The following is a 21836-nucleotide window of genomic DNA, read 5'->3' as shown; positions in this document are numbered from 1 at the left end:
CCTCTGGGAGGTGATTAGGTCATTATCATGGAAGCCTCATAAATGGGATAAGTGACCTTTTATTTTATTTTTTTTAAATTTTTTAATGTTTATTTATTTCTGAGACAGAGAGAGACAGAGCACGAGTGGGGGAGAGGCAGAGAGAGAGGGAGACACAGAATCTGAAGCAGGCTCCAGGTTCTGAGCTGTCAGCACAGAGCCCGACGTGGAGCTCAAACTCACAAGCCATGAGATCATGACCTGAGCCGAAGTCAGTTACTCAACCGACTGAGCCCCCAGGCACCCCTATAAGTGACCTTTTAAAGGGACCTCATAGAATTCCTCACTCCTCTGCTGTGTGAGGACACAGTGCCTATGAATCAGGAAGCAGTTTCTCACCAGACATTGAATCTGCTGGCACTGTGATCTTAAGAGTTCTCAGCCTCCAGAACTGTGAGAAATAAATTTCTGTTGTTTATAATCCACTCAGTTGATGGCCTTTTGTTATAGCAGTCCTAATGGACTAAGATATCTTCACATCTGAAAGGCCTAAGTAGCCAACATCAACAAACTTTCACATTGTGCCTGAGCATTTTACAAGTGTTATTTCATTTGATACAACAGGATGATGAGGTAGGTGTTATTATTACCCCATTTTCAAATATGGAAACTAAGGCACTGACAGTTTAAGGGACTTGTCCAAACCCATAGCACTGGCTACAGAACTAGCTAGAAAGTGGTTGCAGTAGTCCTCAAACCCATCTCTCTAAACACAGAGATTTCACTTTTAGCCATTTTGCAACTCTGCCATAATAAATGTTTTGTTCTTGAACCTTGGAGAGAACCCAAATTGGTTTGAGATTAAAATGAGATGGAATGAAATGATCAGTAATTATGTAAACATCTTGTTCAGTCTCTAGTGACATCTCAGCACTTCTATGCTATAGTTTATCTGATAAAAGAAGCATTGGTTTGGGCCAAACTTCTCTGAGACTGAGGATCACAGGAATGCACTTCTGGGTCTACCAGGGGCATGGCAGTTGAGTTTGTCAGCCTCAATGGGCCTTCATGATCCTTTGGGGCATATATGCTGTTGATCATTTTTATCTAAAATTGTCCTACCATCATCTATCGCTGAAATGGCTGCAGACCTATTGTTAGTTTAATGATAAAAAAAAAAAAAAAAACATTCTGGCATGTTTTCCTAGTTATGGTAATAAATCTATACTCTTCTATTCATACAGGTACCCTTTGAAATGATCAGTTGTGCTTTTAATAACTGGCTAAATATGATCAATGCACAAAGCTCAATGAGCTATTGGACACTGTCACCTCAAAGCATTTTTAGAACAAAGCCAAGTATAAATGAATACACAAACAAGTAACTAACTAAACCCACAACTTTAGCTTAACAATCACAATGTGCTTAGTTTAGCAAACACCAATGTGAAAACATTTTCCTGAGAGACACACATGGAAGAACCTGATGATTCGCTAAACAGGTAGCCTCATGTAGTTAAAATTATTTAGCAGAATTTCCACCTTCACTCTTTTCTCCTGCAAAAGACATGGTGTTTTTTGTCTTCATCCCTTTGTTCTTTTCCTTTGCTGACACTGGGTGTTGAGCTGCTATAGAAAACTAGAGGCTTCTGCTGTGTTACATGGACCACCTTGCTCTCATCACCTCCTACCTCCCACCCACTCCTCATCTGTGATTGCAGAAAGCCTACTGTCTTTATGTAAATCTAATGGTGCCTTAGTGAATTATTCCCAAGTACCATGACAAACATTAAGAATACAAAATATTAGCAGAAAGGCTGTGACTTTTAGACTGTGGTTTTTCTCAGAATCAGTGGGCTTGTTTTTCCAGTCTTTGTTGTCCTTTCAGCACACACCAAAGAAGTCTCTGGCCCTAAAGAGAATGCTGTGTTTACAGATCAGAGGTAGAGAGGTTCACAGAGTTCTTCTGAAAATGAAGGAAAGCTCCATTTCCAAGGCTGTTGCACCACAGATGTTTATAGTGTTCCTTGACAAGTGGGATCTTGTGGGATCTCATAACCTGTAACTTTTTTCTAATGGTCAGGGTATTTTTTGGCCAGGGACACACAAAAGGCTGCATAGGGGGGACAGAAGAAGGTACAGAATCTGAGCTGGAGATGTACCTACTCATGGAGGGCTGGCCCTGGCCAATGTTGGGAAGTTAGCAAAAGAATGGGCCCTCAGCTCTATTAGCCTCTCCTAAAAGATGCCCTCCCTCATCCTCACCATTTGAGACATGTCTCCTTCCCATTCCTCAGGTTTTCTCCAGCCTCCCTACAAAAACCTCTTTATAGAGTCAATAGAAAATGTGACAATGTGAAATACTAGAAACAGTACCCAATATATCCTCAGCTAAGTCCTGGTCCCAACATCACCATATACTACTGGTTTGATTTAGGGCAAATGGTTCAACTCTGATCCCCTGTTTCTTCATCTATGAAATGGGGATCTCTTCCCAGTTCACCTCACAAACCTATTTTTAGGATCAAGTAAGAAAAGACATGTAGGCATGCTCTATAAAATCTAAGTACTGTGCAAATATAAGACACAATCGATTTCTACTTGATCATCTTGCACACGGTGCTCGGTGGATACTCCGAGTGATTGCTAAATGAATACACTGTCTCATTTGACAAATGTTATCATTCTGAGAGATATTTGCAATTCCACAGGGGTAAATCTGGCATAATTGGGAAGGGAAACTTAACCACTAAAGTCATTCGTTTTCAATCAAATTGAATAATCAAGTTGAATAATTAAATTGCATTGTTAAAATCACTTATTAGGTACCACGGGACTGGTACACTGTTAGTAACCTCAAACTGTAGACCAATCTGGTCATCCTAACCGGGATGATGCTGTAGCCACTTATGGTTCCATTATCAAATTGTTTCAACCCTATATAAGTTCTATTATATATCAGAGAAGCTGGGAAGTAAAACAAAACAACAAATGACATTTCTAACATTGCCTTGAAACCATGAGAAGCATGTAACTTATCTGCCAATCAGTTGAACCCACAGTGAGGTTTGGACACAGAGCTAAAGTAATGCACAGGGGTACCTGGGTGGCTCAGTCAGTTGAGCATCCGGCTCTTGATTTTGGCTGAGGTCATGATCTCATGATTATGAGATTGAACCCCACAGCTGGCTCCGTGCTGACAACGTAGAGCCTGCTTGGGATTCTCTCTCTCTCATTCTGCCTCTCTCTGCCTCTCCTGCTCTCTCTCTCAAAAATAAATAAATATTTAAAAAAACTAAAAAATAAAGTAATGCGCATGTGCCTTGTGGCAAGCACAGTAGTGAAGGCATCTGGTGTTGCAGGGTCAACACTATGGTAGAATTCCATCATCCAACATCTCGATTTGCTTGACTGAGAAATCACTGCCTTTGACAGAGTCTACTTAGAAATGACTAAATTATTTCTTCTTCTATCAGGGATGATGGGGAATAAGAGTCAGATATTACAGCCATTAAGGACAAGCAAATATATATATTTATATATATTTATATATATATGTCCTACAAGTGTCCTACAAATATATATATATATACAAATACACATATATATGTATATGTATATATATATATACATATACACATATATATGTATATATATGTGTATATATGTATATATATATACATATACATATATATGTATATGTATATATATACATATATATGTATATGTATATATATATACATATATACACATATATATGTATATATATGTGTATATATGTATATATATATACATATACATATATATGTATATATATATACATATACATATATATGTATATGTATATATATATAACCCCTGCATTATTCCAGGGGTTAGGGGCATATAACTTTTGACTTGCCCAAAACTTTACTTAATAGCCCACTGTTCACCAGAAGCCTTACAGATAACATACAGTCAACACATATTTTTGTATATTATATGTATTATACACTGTATTTTGACAACAAAATAAGCTAAAGAAAAGAAAATGTTATTAAGAAAATCATAAGAAAGAAAATGCATTTACTGGACTGTGTTTTTGGAAAAAATGTGCATAAATGGACCCATGTGGGGGTCAAGGCTATGCTGTTCAAGGGTCAACTGTATTTTTGTAAAACAAAGCTTGTGACAATGAAAAATCCTACTTGCTATGTCATCTGTCTTGAAAATGGCTCTATATCAATACATGCAGATTGATCACAATTTTTTACCTTGCTTTTAAGATATACTGTTTTTTTTTTTTTCCTACTTAGGTACCTCCATATATCATTGAAAACTTGGAAAGAAGTGTTTTTAGTAGCTGCATAAGATTTCATTGTATGTGTACACCACGATTAGATCCACGGATTCATTTTTACACATTTCTGTAACACATTTTTGCTATGCTAAAAACTCCATGCTAAAAATTCTTTTGACATTTTGAATTATTTCCTACAAAATATCCATAATCAAGTTTTATGTTAATACTCTTGGTCATTTCCATATTCTATAAACTTAAATTTAAAAAAAGAAAAGCATTCCAAAGAATATTCCTTACACTAACAGTCCTCATTTTTAAGAGACACTGGAAATGAAGTATTCCTCTTTTATAGCATCCTACAATATGGAAATTATATTATTGTTTTTATTTAGATTTGTTGAGAAAACATTTTGTTTGCCTTTTGTTGGACTCTGCTATAGATGAGTTGAGAGAAAAGAGAAAACCAATACATTTTCTCCACGCCTGCTGCCAGGAGTCAGGAGTCCTCTCCCTATGGGCCTCCTAGGCTCATGGAGTCTGAGCTTAAGCTCCTGCTTCTGAGGCTGCCTCTTTCCCACCCCACCCTCCCTCCATAACCCAACCTATCCTCACCCTCACACTCCTGCCCCTTGGGAGCCTGGCCCCACAGGAACATACCATACCTGGAAGGCCAATGATGTCACAAGCCAGGGTGCCAAGTCATTGTGTGAACTTCTGGAGAAACTCTATACCGACAAAGTCATCGAAATGGACAATCTGACCATCAAGCTGGTTATCAAGGTCCTTCTGGAAGTTTGGTCAGGTGGCAAAAACACTGGACTGGCTGTCATGAGGTAAGATCATCTCCTCAAGATTTAAAATCCCTGAGACATGGAGAATCCATTCTTGAAACTGAAACTGAAAATAAATAAAATGAAAAGAGGAAACAAAAGAAAGCATCATGGTGAATAAAATCCTGCTTGTAGCAATTTTGGAATTCACATCATAGATGATTCTCAAAATGACTGCCAGCATTTCCATTCCATTTACCCATACTGTCCAAGTGTCCTACAATAAACTTCCATGTTTTTTAACTTAAAAAAAAATTAGAATTAGCGACTGGAGGGTGGGAGCATTCTGCAGGGGAGAGAGGACAAAATAGGGAGAATGAGGAGACAGGAGAGAAAATAATGATAGGAGGGTAAATGGGGAGGAGAAAGGACAAAAGGGGAGGAGTTAAGCAACACTTAGTACCCAGGTGTCCTCCTCAGACTTCTTTAAATAACCGTTTTTGTTTGATAATTTCGAGGAGTTTTGAAAACAACAACAACAACAACAACTTTTGGAGTTTCTTGACTGTTTATTTGGTTGATTGGCTTCATTTTGTTGTTTGGGTTTGGTTTTTTTTTTTTTAATTTTAAGGGTTATTCTCTTATTTCCTTTTGTTGCAAAGACTACAAGCTTTCTATGGAGAACAGACTATAGTTTTTCTTTCAGATAAAGCATGTCTACTCCTCTTCATCTTCTTTTGTTTCCCCGTGGCAGGTGCGGGGATCACAGCGCTGGTGGTATTGATGTCAAGGCAGAATCCACTCGTTAGGCAAGCGTCTGACTGGACAGAGAAGCATTCTGGCACACAGCTCCACCCCACCATAGTGCAGAGGCTACCTAGCTCCCAGGGAAGATTTCAAATGTAGAGTATTATTGGAAGGCCCTTCTGTCTTCTACCTTCCTACTTGGAGCCTTCCTCTGACTCTATCTTCTGTCAAAGTTTCCATATTGATGGCAAATAAATCTACAACTTCTGTCCTGACCTCTGTCCCTGGCTTCAGTCACTCTCCCCTGCTGTCTAGATGTTATGCGTCTATAAAGTCATGGGACTTTTCTAAGTCTTTGTGTACCTGAGACCAACGGACATAAAACTAGGCAAATTATATCTGTTCTTCATAAATCAAACCTCTTTCTTGACTCCATCTTCGTAGTAGCAGTTGTGGTGGTGGTAGTTTGGTCGCGGACATGCAGCTCTCTGTCCATGCCCAGGAGCTACACACCCTTCAAGTGACCAGCCAGGACATGGTCGCCCAGATCTAGGCCCATGTAGCCTTGCTGGAGGGCATCGCTCCAGAAGATCAAGTTGTACTCCCAGCAGGCACAGTGCTAGAGGATGAGGCTACCCTAAGTCAGTGTGGAGAGGAGGCTCTGAGCACCCTGGAAGTAGCTAGGCGTATGCTTGGAGGTAAAGTCCATGGTTCACTGGCCCCTCCTGGGAAAGTAAGAGGGCCGACTCCCAAGGTGGTGAAACAGGAGAAAAAGAAGACAGACAGGTGGAGCCAAGTGGCAGATGCAGTACAACTGCTGCTTTGTCAGTGTTGTGCCCACTTTTGCAAGAAGAAGGGCCTCAATGCCAACTCTTAAGTCCGTTGTAATCCTGGCTTTCCCCAATAAAGCCACTTAGTCGAGTCAAAACAAAAACAAAAACCCCTCAAATTTAGCCTATCAAATTTGACCATTTTTCCCCAAACCTGCACTTCTTTCCAAATTTTCCCATTTTTCATAAATGCCAGCAGAAGCCTGGAGCCACCTGAGAATCCAAGTCATCATTGTTCCTTTCTTTTCATTTTCTGTATTCAGTTTGGAAGCAAGTATTTTTGATTCTTCATTTTTTTTTTTTTTTGTCTCTTTTGCATCTCCCTTTATGCTCCCTACCACCATCCTGGTTTGGACTTTTTACTACTTTTCATCGGTACTATTATGATAGTCTCTTGGTTTACTTCCCCAGCCCACATTAAGCCTCCCTTAATCCATCTTGTATATTGCTGCCAGATTCCTTTTCTGAAGAGACTGTAAAACAGGAGTCTGAGAGTGAGAGCCTATCCAAACTCATATTTGTCTGAGTTTGCCTGGTAGTTGCATAAGGAACTCAAGATTTTAAAAGGGTATGGTCACCAGAAAAGTAGGGAAATTCTCCACAGTTGTGGTAGGCAGATTCTAACATGGCCCCAGTGATCTTTCCTCTGTGGTATTCATGCTCTTGTGTAATTCTCTCCCCTTGAATGTGGGCTAGACCAGCTGACTTGCTTCTAACAAATAGAATATTACTAAAATGGTAAAACAATGAGATGGCACTTCAGAGATTTATTTACAAAAAAACTTTGACTCATCTTGCTGGCTCTCACTCACTCTCTCCCTCAGGTGCTCTGAGAGAAGCCAGCTGTCATGCTGTGAACTGCCCTATGTGACAGTTCAGGCACATGTGGCAAGGAAGGCAAATGTGACAAGGAACTAGTGTCTTGGCAAGAGATTGGAGTCCTGCCAATAGCTACGTGAGTGAGCCTGGAAATGGATCCTCCCCCAGTTGAGTCTTGAGATGAGACCACAGCCCTTGCTGACACCTTTATTGCACCTTGATGAGGAACTCTGGGCCAAAGGACCCAGCTAAGCCTCAATTTTTAACTGACAGAAACCATGAAATAATAAATGCATACTGTTTTAAGCTGTTAAGTTTTGGGATACTTTATTATGTAGCAATAGATAACTAATACAACAGTTTATGTGTATATAAATCCAGATTGTTTCTTAGCTTCCTCCTCTCCCTCTATAACTTATGGTCGGAACCAAGGGGGTAATAGGCTGTGATAATAATTTTTGGCAAAGCCCTGATAAGAAATAGCTTGCTGCTTCGTGGAGCAAATAACAGAGTGTAATATATGATGGGAGTAGCAAAGGAAATGGGAGGAGTTAAGTGTAATGGATATCAGAGGCATAACAAAATCAGGAGACATGACTATGACTTAGGTACTAAGCCACATTACATCAGAAATGACAGGCGATGTCATGGCAACAATGCAGAATACATGCAGCCATTGTTAGAGTCCATCACAGGGAATTGGAGAGAATACCAGCAGAAAAAAAAAAATTAGAATTCAGTAATTCTAAAGGGAGCTGGTACCTAAAGCCAGAAAGCATCTTGTTTCTTTTGTACTGTTAGGTCCCAATTTATCTTCCACGTAGGTGGAAAATGGAAAATATAGACCTAACCTGCTTCCATCATGTCACATCACTACTTCTGTTGCTTGCTTTTGAGCATTCCAACATTTGGCTTCTCCTTCTACTATGGATGTGTTCATGCTCTCATAATGCATTGTATTCACTCTCAGTAGCCTTACCACTGACTATAACCTCCTTTTCTCTCCGAATGTAATGCCCATCCATTTGCAAAGTTCAAGGGAAATCCTAAATTCTATATATCATGCAAAATGATTTAAACAATTTCTCTGTATCTACCATGAAGTTATGGAACATCAATCAACTAATTGAGTATAATATACCAATTTATTTAGAACATACCCAATATTTGTTAGGCATTCTCAGGGATACACAATATGTGTATTGCATGGCCACTCCTCTTAAAGACTCTCTATCTTATTATAAAGGTACAATCTTCCGCTCTGAAGAAATCAGAGGACATAGACAAGATACGTATATTCTTAATCTTTTGAAAACAAGTGAAGTTGCTACTTAGAAGTGCTTACCTTTTGAAAGTAAGGGAGAGACTAAAATACGTTTTGCTGTTTCAAAGTAAATTTCGCTTTTCACCCTTGACTTTGAATATAAATGGGAACTTCCAGGTTCTAGTAATGGCATAGATGGTTGCCTGGAAGTTAGTCCTTACTTAAAGCAGATTAATCAGAGTTATTCCTAGTGAATAACTCAATCCTACTGCTCTCAGCTGTCTGTCACCAAATCCAGATGTTTGCATCCCAGAGAAGGTCTTGAGAGAGTAGGGGTAATGTTAGTAAACTAACCTGGCCAACATATAAATTTAACATCATAACTTGTTATGTGATGCCTGCTATACATTAATCCAACCTATTTCCTAGTCCCTCTCTTCACCTAGGCCCATATGAATTAAAATGCAGAAAGTCTATGTTGTTCAAACTTGTTTCATAGCATGATTTCACTCTATCACTGAATACTACTTTCTTTTTAAAAATGTTTTCATTATTTATTTTTGAGAGAAACAACATGTGCAAGGGAGAGGCAGAGATAGTGGAGGACAGATGATCCGAAGTGGGCTCTGTGCTGACAGCAGAGTCCGATGCAGGAATCGAATTCACAAACCATGAGATCATGACCTGAGTCAAAGTCAGATGCTTAACTGACTGAGCCACCCAGGCACCCCTACTTCACTTCTTATAACTTGTCTATCATGCTTGTCCCTGAAGAAGAATATAATTATACTTGGGAATAATTGCAAGTTGTTAATAATTTCATAATAGGATATTTTGAAATATTATCTCACATAATCTTTACTTCTGATAATTGTTATTGTCTAACCCTTTACCCAACAAGAATGAAGCCACGATTACTTCAGAGCATAAGCAGAACCAGCCAAGAGCAAAGAAGAAAGTATTCATCTTTAGGTCTCAAAATAAACTGCTAAAAGTTAGGTACAAAAATCATGGAAGCATAGGCTTCCTGTAACAATAGCCTTGCACTGGAGAAAGAAAAGGATTTTCTAAATTCTTAAAGCTTCCCCTTAAAGGTCTAGAATCATAAAGCATAGAGATTTACTATAAGCTATAGGGGAGAAAGGATGTACATTATGATCTTTTTAGAGACAATGTCTAGTTGCACGAGAGAATGAGGAAAGGAGACACAAATGAGGTGAGTGTGGTGCCTCTGATAGTGTTTTGGCCCTTCCCCTCTTCCAGGGTGGAAATCCTGACTGGGAGCTGGGGTGGAGGTTGGAGGAAAGGAAAGGTGGAGAGATCTGAGAGCAAAGAGGGCTTACACTTCTCTTCCCAACTGGCACCAAAGTGATCTGCACTGATTGACATGGGGTGAGACAGCAATTATCTGTGTTTATGTCAGTAGGGAATCTCAAGGGAGCATTTGCTCCTGGTTCTCTAGGATTTATGCAAGCCAAGGAAAGGTCCAGAACCCTCCCCTCCACCCCCATCACCACCCCCACCAGGGGCTAAAACTGTTGAGAGAGTACATGGACTTGTGGGTTCTCCAGGTGGGGATGAGGCATGTAGATGTCACTTCCAGAGGCTATGACAGGGACCACAAACATCAATAGTAACAGCTGTTGACTTGACCCAAATACAGATGGAACCCATTGCTTTAGAATATCATAATGACCACAGGGAATGAAGCACCCAGAGCCATCAGGGACCATCCCAGGTCAGCATGTGGATCAGACAACTATCCCTCGAGGTCACAAGGTTTCACAAGTATTCTGGTACCTACACACCATCTGGTTAGAAGCAAAGGAGGAAGGGGAGGGAATTATGTAAAACTGACCATCATCTCCAACAAGATGAGTTAATGTGGAAGAGACAAATTTTCAAGAAGAAATTTATCTTTAATTAGAAAAATTAAGGTTTTCATACCCACCCCCAATATTGCTAGTCCTTTTCATCCCTTCTGCCCATCTATGAAAGGAAGCAAGGTCATCAGAGAAAGTTGAGTTCAGTCTCAGAACTCTCATTACCATTCTTCCTTCTGAATCATAATAATGTCTCTAAATCTGACACTGCCTATAATACTTTCTTCCTTTCCAAGTATACCTGAAGGAACATGAGGAATATGTAGGGTCCTAAGAGTTACTGATTGGTTTTGAAACAGTTTTCACCACAAAGTAAAAATCCATCATACCCTAGATCAAACTCCAGATGCATGGATTGTGGGGTAACAATTTGCTAGGTAAATGAAATGCGAGGCTGGCCAATCACTGATCACACTGTGACCAAATTTATATCATCCCTAAATTCACAATGTTGCAGGGTGCTTCATCTGGAGGTGGTTAGAGTATTTGAAAAACATAGTGTTGTCAATATTTAAAATGGCTAAGATAAATACTGCACCCTTTTTTATGAAACAGTTCTATTTCTTCCTTTTTTAAAATCAGAGTGGTAAAAAAACTGACAATCCTTTAGGTGGTGGTCATCTATTTTTTTTTAAGTGTTTATGATACAATAGTATCCATTGCTTCTCATCTGAACAGATTAAGATCCTAAAATACTCCATACAAAGCACACAGTATCCGGGCACCTGGGTGGCTCAGTTGGTTGAGCATCGAACTCTTGATTTGGGCCCAGGTCATGATTTCAGGTTCCTGAGTCTGAGCCCCACATTGGGCTCTGCGCTGACACTGTGAAGCCTGCTTGGTATTCTCTTGTCTTCCTCTCTCTCTGCTCCTCCCCCCCCCCCCACCCCGGCCCCATTCCACACCCCCCCCCGCCTTCACCCCTCCCACCCATGCTCATGCACTTTCCCCCATCATCACACATCTCTCTCTCTCTTTCTCTCTCAAAAATAAATAAATAAACATTAAACACACACACACACACACAGTATCTCCTAAAAGTTTTGTGAAAAGCTGAGCCATTCTTTCCGTCTGTGCTAGTGAGGCTATATTTTATGGTGACGAATGTGAATGGCTAAGGATATACCTAGCACGAGTCCTTTTCTACTTGGCCAACACATGTAAAATTTGCTACAAAATCTTAGGTTTAAACCTTTCTCCTCAGATGCCCAAAATAAAACCCTATTTTGAAATAAGCAGATTTTTCAAACTCTTGATCAAAATGCAACCTGTCCCATTTTATAGATGCTAGAGGTAGAAAATGGAGTATCTCCTCTTTTGTGAGCATTTGAACCCACCTCCACTGCAGTGGTTTGCCCAGTGTCCTTTGCTTTGAATGGCAGCAAGTCTGCTTTGCCTACAACTGTGTAACAATTTCAACAAAATCACCTTCATTTGAGTTGTCACAACTATACCCACTTCCCTCAAACAAATGAGACCATTTAATGGAGCTGACAGCCTTCACTCTTCTCTCATGCCTGATACAGGATGAATGAACATACTGGCTGATGGAAACTGACTTTTTTTTTTTCTTTCCAATTTCTCTTCCAAATCTCCTAAATCAGTATTCAAGCCATGTCTCAATATTTAATCCTTATGCAAACCCAACACTTCAGAGGAGCCCTCCAAGACATCCCATGGCGCTCTCCAGACCCATTAACTTGTATTACCTCTGGTTTTAAACAATCAGATGCTCTCTGATTATGGAAGAAGAAAAAGTGTGGCACTCGCCAGCAGAAACTCTCAGTAGGAGTCATGACAATCTCTTGCTCAGCCAGACAACAGAAGCAGCGCAGAGACACCTAAGTGCAACTATGCTACTCTTAAAAGAAAAATCACATATGCCCAGGAGGCATTATGCATTTTATAGATTATTGCAAAGGGGATATTCGATTACTTAAAAAAAGCGAATGAGCAAGCAGAGCCACAGAAATAGCAAGTCTTCTCAGAAATGAATATTGATCAAAAAAATTGAAGTCCTAGTACTGAATTGTCTGATACCTCTCAACCATAAGGTCAGAGCCAAGGAGGAAAGATTATTGGCAAGGAAGTTCCCACAAGATAACTAGGTGACAAGCAAGCATATTGTCAAATGGGTCATATAACTTCTGAGGCAGCTCTTTTACTGTGTTTGTGGTCATTATGTTCCAATGTGAGACAGGACACATTTAAGACATTCACGTTGTTTTCTGTAAATATAGTACCCCCCCCCCCCCCATCCATCGGGACACTTCTAAGGCCTCCAGTGGATGCCTGAAGGTAAAGATAGTACTGAACCTATATATACTATGTTTCTTCCATTACATCCACAGTTATGATAAAGTTTAATTTATAAATTAGACACAGCAAGGGATGAACAACAACCAATAGTAAAATAGAACAATTATAATAAACTGTAATAAAAGTTATATGAATGTGGTCACCCTCTCTCAAAATATATTGCTATGCTGTACTCACCCTTCTTGTCATGATGGGATGTGACAAAATGCCCACGTGATAAGAGGAAATGAGGTAAATGACTTAGGCACTGTGCCATAGTGTTAGGCTACTGCTACTAACCTCAGAAGACTGAGGCTGACTTTGGGTAACTGAAACCTCAGAAAACAAAACCAAAACCATGGCTAAGTGAGGACCACTATAGTGCATGTATTACAACCACTGATCAAGCTGATTAGTACTTTACCTTTTTGCTGGAGATGAATATATAGGAACAGTCCTTCCACTAGAACATTAGCCAAGAAGCTTGGGCCCATCTGAGAAGCAGAATCAGGGCCAGCTCTTGTGTGGGTACAGGTGGCACTTGGAGACTGGCTGCTCCTTTGTTCTCTTCTGTACTTTTACCAGCCTTTTAAAAATTGCATTTTAAGGAAAACAGAGTGCACATGTTTCTAACTCATTTACACTTAAATGTTGATAATATTCTGTAAGAGTTAGTTGATATCCAAAATGGTTTTTTTTTAATTAATGTTTTAGAACAAGGGACTTGAATTTGGTCCATTATACATTATTCTGAGCACTCTCGCCCACTCTTCTCCCTGCAAAGTACAGGGCTTGAGTCACTTTAAAAACGTCTTCATAACCCTAATTTGACTTTTTAATATATTAATCTGGTGTCAAAGTTTTAAAAATCTAGATTGCTGGGGGGAAGATGGTGGAGGAGGAGGAGGTTCCCAAACTTACCTCGTCCTACAGATACACCTAGATAATACCCACATCAATGTCAATAACCCAGAGAACGACCTGGAAACTGGCAGAACAGACTTTCCACAGCTCAACATAGAGAAGAGGACACATCAAAAACCACAGGAAGAATGGACAAGTGGTTGGAATCAAGCTGACCTCAAGATTGTTCAGGAGAGGGAGGGCCACCACAAGCACAGAGAAGGGAGAAGAGTAGATACATAGGCACCCCAGGCACAGGGGACCTGTATTGGGAAGACAAATACCCACAACATTTGGCTTTGAAAACCAGAGGGGCTTAACACGGTGAGATTTTATAATCAGCGGGGCTGAATTTCTAGAACTTTTAAAAATCATCTTGCCATTTGCAACAACACCTAGAAGGTATAATGGTAAGTGAAATGTCAGTCAGAGAAAGACAAACACCATCATTTCACTCATATGTGGAATTTAAGAAACAAAACAAACAAAGGTAAAAAGAGACAGACTCTCAGAGAACAAATTGGTGGTTGCTATAGGGGAAGTGGGTGGGGGGAATGGGTGTAACAGGTGATGGGGGTGTACACTTACTGTGATGAGCACAAAGTAATATTTAGAAAAGTTGAATAAATATATTGTACACTCGAAACTAATATAACACTGTATCTTAATTATAATAGATTTTTTTTAAATCTAGATAACCATAATTCAATTTGTTTAGCCTTTCTTTTTTTTATATGCCCAACCAAAATGGACTGAATTTAGACCTTTATTTTATTTTATTTTATTTTGAGAGAGAGAGAGAGGCAGAGAGAGAAAAAACATGCAAGCAGGAAAGGGGCAGGGGCAGAGGGAGAGGGAGAGAGAATCCTAAGCAGGCTCCATGCTCAGCATGGACCACCATCCTGGGGCTTGATCCCAGGACAGTGAGATCATGACCTAAGCCAAAATCAAGGAGTCAGATGCTTAACCAAATGAGCCACCCAGGTGCCCCTAGACTATCATTTTAGAAGCCAAATAGCAACCATAATGTGGAAAAACAACATTTAATGAAAAGAGTATTTTTTTTTATTTCAAGTTTTAAATTGACACTTAAACCTTACATTAGTGCAACAGCCAGTTACTTAATTATCTTTGCTTGCAATTGCTATGCAAGATGATGGCTGAGAATAATGCTTAATGGTTTTAATTTATTGTTGTATCAATGAAAGCCATATTTTTTCATGAAAGATTGGACATGTTGCCACTTAAAGAAGCAGACGACTCAACAATCATTCATCAGTTAAAGACTTTCTATCCACTCAGCTACTAGAGTTCCTAGCTGTTTCACTTTTCCTGGAACTAACAGAAAATGCCATTAGTAGCTTTCATTTCATCACTCAAAACAATGTAGCAGTTTAGGACGAGTCTTTATTTATGCATTGATAACTTCAGTGTCATCAGTTATATTGATGATTTCCCAGGAATCCTATGTGGGAATTCAAATGACTAAATCCTTCCAGTGTCTTTACGCTGCTATTCTCTGAAGAAACGACAGGCGAAATATAGAAACATTTATAGTCATATAAAGATGATTATGCAACTCATAACTAGCATGGTAGCCCCATGCAAATTCTGAAAACAATAAATAAAACATATACAAAAGTGAAATTGAAAAGAACATTTGTTCAGACACTAGACAGAAATAAAATACATTCTTTTCCAGCAAGGATTTTCACCTGGCACTTTACATTCAAATGCCCAATTTCAAACATTCCAGTGTTGGGAGAGTTAAATATGAACCTCTGGAGGTGGGTCCCAGCCTTCATTATTTTTCAAAGCATTTCAGATGATTTTCATGTGAAGGCAGATTTGAAAAAACTCTAGTTTACAGGAGTGGAAATTAGAAACTAAACACAGGCTGGAGTCAGTTTATAGAAAATATGAGCTACAGCATGATTCAGGGCAAGGCTCTGACCACAGTCTCAGAGACCTGGGTGGAAGCAAATCAAAATTAGTTTTAACACCTACAGTGCTAAATGCTAAGACTTTTCTTCGAAGCAGATAACTTGAATAATAGTTTCTCCATGTATTTATAGGCCTGATTATATCTAGGGTTGACAAAGCTACTATTTATTTCACAAATATTGGTTGAGTTCCATGCATTCTGTTAGGCACAAAATGACCTGGAGCAGAGAAAGCCTAGTCAGAGGCCCATAAACCAGATGTACCAACTATCATACTTTACAGAACATACTGACAATAATAACCACATGGAACTTTTTTCCTGTCGAATTAACCTTTGCTGCAGTAACACTGCTACCACTCACTATTCTTACAATGCCAACTTCTGTGATTTACATATATATTAGCATCGATGTAATTTTTAACAGACAGCCAGGAATCCATTCCCAGAAGGAAAAGCCTCTGTTTGTAAGTGTAGTAACAACATCATAAGAAACCTCACTCAATCAGTCACACAAGTAAACACCTTGGAGTAGTCAGAGACGAAGCTAACTATGACAGGACCAAACAGGGAGAATAAACTAAAAGAGCCCTTTTTGCTCTTTAGGGTGGCGCATTGAGTTCTGTCTTCTGGACTGTTAGTTTGGTTCAGGAATGGCTTAGTTTACCAGAAAGTGTTCTCTGGCTGTTAGGATTGGTGCAAAGGTTTTTCCTTTTCAGAGTTCATAGTAAAAAGAACAAAATCTCATTGTTGGAGGTGGGGGATGAGGGTAGGAAAGTCTTGTCAGAAGAGGTGCTACTTGAGCTGAGTCTTAATGGAAGAATAGCAATCCGTTGAGTAAAAAAGAATGCGTGGGAAAAAAAATTTAAAAAAAAAGGGGGGTGCCCGCGTGGCTCAGTTGGTTAAGCGTCCGACTTTGGCTCAGGTCATGATCTCACGGTTCATGAGTCTGAACCCCGCATTGGGCTCTGTGCTGACAGCTCAGAGTCTGGAGCCTGCTTCGGATTCTGTCTCCCTCGCTCTCTGCCCCTCCCCAGCTTGCACTCTCTGTCTTTCTCTCTCTCTCTCTCTCAGAAAATAAATAAACATTAAAAAAAATTTTTTAAAAAAGAATGTGTAGTTGGGGAGGGAGGAACATATTTAAGGCTAAGGGAGTGATATATGTGAAGGCTCTAAGGCATAAACCAGCACAGTTGTTTGGGAGTTTCCAAGTAGTTCAATATGACTGCAGCTTGGGAGGTACAGAGGCAGAGCTGGGCATTAAAGACAGAGAGGCAGGCTCTGGTGCACTAAAAAGGCATTTGTAATTTCTCCCACAGACTCTGTGTAATCCTTTAAGTATCTTTACTAATAGGGAAACACTGAAAAATTTGTTTCTTTAAAATTTTATTTATTTATTTGGAGAAAGCGAAGAGTGAGAGAGAGAGCGAGCGAGCAGGGAAGGGGCGAGAGAGAGAGAGAGAGAGAGAGAGAATCTCAAGCAGACTCCCTGCTGTCAGTGCAGAGCCTGACTCAGCACTCTAACTTACCAACTGTGAGATCATGACCTGAGCCGAAATCAAGAGTTGGATGCTCAACCACTGATTCCTGGTTTAGATGTAAAGAATTGCTTTGGGAGTGTTAGGGAGGAAGGACTAATCATGGGGAGGGGAAGATGTGGACACAGTAGAGACCAGCTGGAGGCTACTGGAAGTGAGAAGACAGGAGGGCTGGAACTCAGGGGTAGTGGTCAGGGGAGAAGAGAGCAGAACTACAAAAATCTCTTTATAGCACTTCTGTCAGGGAAGCTGAATGAGAAGGAGGAGGGCAATGCTTAGGTTTCTGGATTAAAAAGCTGGTAAAATGATGACCCCTTTTTACAGATATAGGATATAGAGGAGAATTAGGTCTGTGGAGGGGAAATGGATGCAATATTAGATGCAGTTTTAAGTTAGTCTGAGAAACAGGAAGGATGTTTCCCCTAAAATCTTAAAACAAAAAATTTGAGAACCTAAGTTTAAGATCATTGAACAAAAACAGCTGAGCTATACTTATGAAAAATGTCCAGGTCATGACAGGTAAGGACAGACAAAAAGGCTTCCAGATTAAAGCAGACTGTGAGGAGACCTGACCACTAAACACATTCAGGTATCATACTTGAGTCCTTTCCCTACAAAGGACATTATTGAGACAGATGGAGAAAACTTGAATACAGTCTGTTGATTAGCAACTAGTGTTGTATCAATACAATGCTAATATATCAATTTTCTGATATTGAAAATTGTATTGTTAGGTAAGAAATGTCCTTGAAGTATTTAAGGGTAAAGGATATCATATGTGCAAGTTACTCTCAAATGGTTCAGGAAAAAAACAAACAGCATGTACACGTAGAAAGACTGAATTGTAAAGGGAGTGTGATAAAATGTTAATTTTTGAGAATATGAACAAAGGGTATGTAGGAATTCTTTGTACTATTCTTGCATTATTTTGGTAAATTGGAAATTACATCAAAATAAAAAGGATTTCAGTAAAAATTCTTTAGAAATACTTGAAATTTTTAGAAAAGCATAAAGAATAACATAACAATGTTCCCTGTGACTAGAATAAACAATAGCTAATACTGTCTTATGTACTTTCAGTCACTTTTTAAGCAAAATACTACCTTGTAACATTTAGAAACAAAATTATTGTGGGGGGGGATTATAGAAAAGGAGGAGAATGGCAAAGGTTGTAGACTATAAAGCAGGTTTAATCATTCCTTAAATTAAGAAATAATCAACCCCAGAATAAAGATTATATTCTATGTATCCTTAGAGACTATGAAACCTGTGGTAAAGCTTAGAACATAATTTAGTTATTCTGCAAAAGGCTTAAGGGGTTAAATTTCTATTTTACTTTCTATGGAAAAGCAAAAATATCTTTTTTTTCCCCATCTATCAAAAAATGAAAAGGAATTACTTTATTTGTTGTCTTAATTTTGTTGGAATCCACATAGAAAAACCACTTCAAAGGTGCCATTTAACTGAAACTATAGTATAAAGAAGGACTGACTACTCAAAAAAACCTTTCAACAGTCTCTTTTAAACAGCAGTAAGAAAAATACAGATGGGTAAATATTGACAGAACATGTGATACCAAATGCTAAAACTAGTGACAGAAGTTATATTCTAGGTTTGCAACCAAGATTGCTACCTTGTTTTCTAGGAGGGGTCAGAGTCACTGCCTGGGGCTCATTTGGCTTGAGGTAGATGTCGGGAGACTTGTTCTGAAAGGAAAAGAGATGGACACATGATGCTCCCCTGGCCATTCAGGATGTCTCCTCTCCTTCAGGTGTCTTTTATCCAGATACTCACTGGTAAGAGCTTTAATCTTGCTTTCCTAGGTAGGCAGAAGAAAGGCCAAAAGAAACATAGGAATCCAAGACTGGTCAGCAAATCCAAACAGCATAAGCACAAGAACAAATGGAATAAATCATGCGGACCCAGGTGAAGGAGCAACTGTCTGCAAGGGCAGAAACCAGAGCTCGGTGCTTGGCCGGTCTGGGTGGAGAAAGGAACAGGGTTCGTGGGGATTGGAGGTACTGGCTCACCCACATCCACCACTCTATTTATTTCTCCCTGTGCTCTCTGTTATTTTCCTTTCCCCCTTTAAACTCTCCCACCAAAACAGGTTAGCTCTCTTTGAAACACTGCAGCAAACAGGATGCTTTGAGCTCTCTCTAGGAATTTATGAGCACTGTCCCACCTTTGTCATATGCCTTCTTTGGATTCCTCCTTTTGTCAGAGAATAAACTGTAGTTGACATGGTCATGACCTTTTCTCCTACATTCTCTTCTTATGAAAAAAGAAAAAAAAAAAGATTCCCTTTCTTGAAATGAAAAAAAGATTCATTCTTTTTTTTTTTAGTATGAAATTTATTGTCAAATTGGTTTCCATACAACACCCAGTGCTCATCCCAACAGGTGCCCTCCTCAAAGCCCATCACCCACTTCCCCCTCCCACTCCTCCATCAACTTTCAGTTTATTCTCAGTTTTTAAGAGTCTCTCAAGGTTTGCCTCCTTCCCTCTCTGTAACTCTTTTTTTCCCCTTCCCCTCCCCCAAGGTCTTCTGTTAAGTTTCATTCTGAGTTAAGTCTCCTCACAGCATGTCTTCAAGTTGTTACTAAGACTTCTCAGCCTAATGGAATAAAATATTCTCTTAGTAATTTGTAAGTCCACGCATGGAAAAAAAATACCATCATCAAGTACTGTGCTTTTGCCTCATTTTATGGAGGAAAACCACAGCTAGTAGGAAAAGAAAGGCATCATAAAGATTTATATGAAAAGAACAGTGAAAAATCACTTATAGACACAAAAGAACTTCTGAACTGGTCTCCTAATTGAAAACTGCCTACTAAAGTGAACAAACAAAATATCTTGGGGTGCCTGGGTGGCTCAGTTGGTTAAGTGTCCGACTTCGGCTCAGGTCATGATCTCAGGGTTTCTGAGTTTGAGCCCCGCATTGGGCTCTGTGCTGACAACTCAAAGCCAGGAGCCTGCTTTGGGTTCTGTGTCTCCTTTTCTCTCTGCCCCTCCCCACTCGTGCTCTGTCTCTCAAAAATAAATAAAATGTTGAAAAAATTAAAAAAAATATCTTTACAGGCCAAATGTATGTTTATCCTTGTTGCAGTAAAGGCCAAAACACAAAAGATGTTTAGAAGCCAGAGTCTCCAAGCCCTGGAAATTAAATTCTGAAATGTTTTATGACATCAATCAAAAAGTAAAGAATTATTTAGTAAAATTGACAAGAGTATGTGTATTGGGGCTTTTATAGGGCTATATCTGAGGAGATATTTTCCTAAATATGAACAATATTTATCCCTAGGTGGTGGTATTTTATATGATTTTTTAAAACTTTCTTCTTTTTGTGTTCATATATTTTAATATTTTAGAGTATGCATTATTTTTATAATAAAGAAAATAAAATTATTTCCTTCTCAAATTAAAAAGTAGTTCATGAAATATTTCAAACACCAATTATTTTTCAGAGTTGAAAGTTATATTATAAAAAGTACATTTTTTGTTCTACTTTTTTAAAATTTTTATTTTAACTCCAGTATAGTTAACATATAGTGTTAAATTAGTTTCAGGTGTACAAAGCAGTTCAGCAATTCCAGACATCATCCAGGGCTCATCACAACAACTGCCCTCCTTAATCTCCATCACCTATTTTACCCATCTCCCCACAGAAGTGAAATTTAAGAAACAAAACGAACAAAGAAAAAAAAAAAAAAAGACCAACCAAGAAAGTAGACTCAACCACAGAAAAACTACACATTTTTAATGCAAATCCATTTTTTAATAAAGTAACATTGAAATTAATTTTTTATTACTCTCTAATACGTAGTTTAGAAATATTGAGCATTTATGACATTCCCATCAAATACAGCTTCCATTGTGCAAGCAGTGTTGCTAGGGTGTCATCACTTTGTATTGGCATCTATATTATAGATGAAAGCTTCTATATTATAGGTTTTATAACTTCATATTTTCTTATTCCAGTTAAACTTTTAAAATGCTTTTGATTATCTGCTATAAGGTCTAAAGGATTCTTGCTTCACTCTCATCACAGATCAACCACCAATCCAAAACAGTGAACATAAATCCTCAGTGCACGCACCAGCAGAATCCAGACTGATCTTAGTGCCCATTCCCTCCCACCTACCATCTGGACCTCCCTGCAGCGAGGGGAGCCTCAGCAGAAAGCAGAAAGGAGAACTTCTCTCCCTCCATTAACCGCTCCAACCACTAGAAGCAGGATCCAGAAAAAGAGGCCGCGAAGTCATGATTTTCCTCCATTTTCAGCAACTTTACTGACCCGATAGGAATTTTAGGGGATCTTCTAATTCCCTTTCAGATAAAAAAATAAAAAAAAAAATCTATAACTCTGTGAATAGTTAATAAGAAAAGTTATTCTTTCAAACGGAGGGTTTTACCCCTTCCTAACAGGATTAGGGATTCAATTAGATTAATTTCTTTGTGGCAGATGTATGAATAAATTACCAGCTCAAACCCTACGCCTCTCCCATTTTAAATATTTTTTAAGCTCTAAGGTTCTTCTCATAAAAACATCTTTCAGCCAATACAGTGGTATCCTACTGC

General features: G+C 39.0%; 1 long non-coding RNA gene and 1 pseudogene across 8 annotated transcripts in view; one reads left to right on the top strand and one right to left on the bottom strand.

Moving 5' to 3' along the window:
- Nucleotides 1-21836, bottom strand: part of LOC106970638 (uncharacterized) — a 99718-nt gene that overhangs the window by 8044 nt on the left and 69838 nt on the right. For 6 of the 8 annotated variants that reach the window (XR_008296694.1, XR_008296699.1, XR_008296700.1 and 3 more), the window contains one exon: nt 4924-5158. This is a non-coding gene — a long non-coding RNA (uncharacterized LOC106970638). Of the gene's footprint in view, nt 1-4923; nt 5159-8587; nt 8687-18888; nt 19282-21836 lie in introns of those variants that run through there. The other 2 variants (XR_008296698.1, XR_008296696.1) reach the window with 2 other exon arrangements.
- LOC106970637 (ubiquitin-like protein FUBI) lies at nt 6156-6655 on the top strand (annotated as a pseudogene).

The sequence above is a fragment of the Acinonyx jubatus genome, chromosome A2 (assembly GCF_027475565.1).
Source record: "Acinonyx jubatus isolate Ajub_Pintada_27869175 chromosome A2, VMU_Ajub_asm_v1.0, whole genome shotgun sequence".
NCBI lineage: Eukaryota > Metazoa > Chordata > Mammalia > Carnivora > Felidae > Acinonyx > Acinonyx jubatus.
This window is presented reverse-complemented; position numbering and strand designations above follow the sequence as displayed.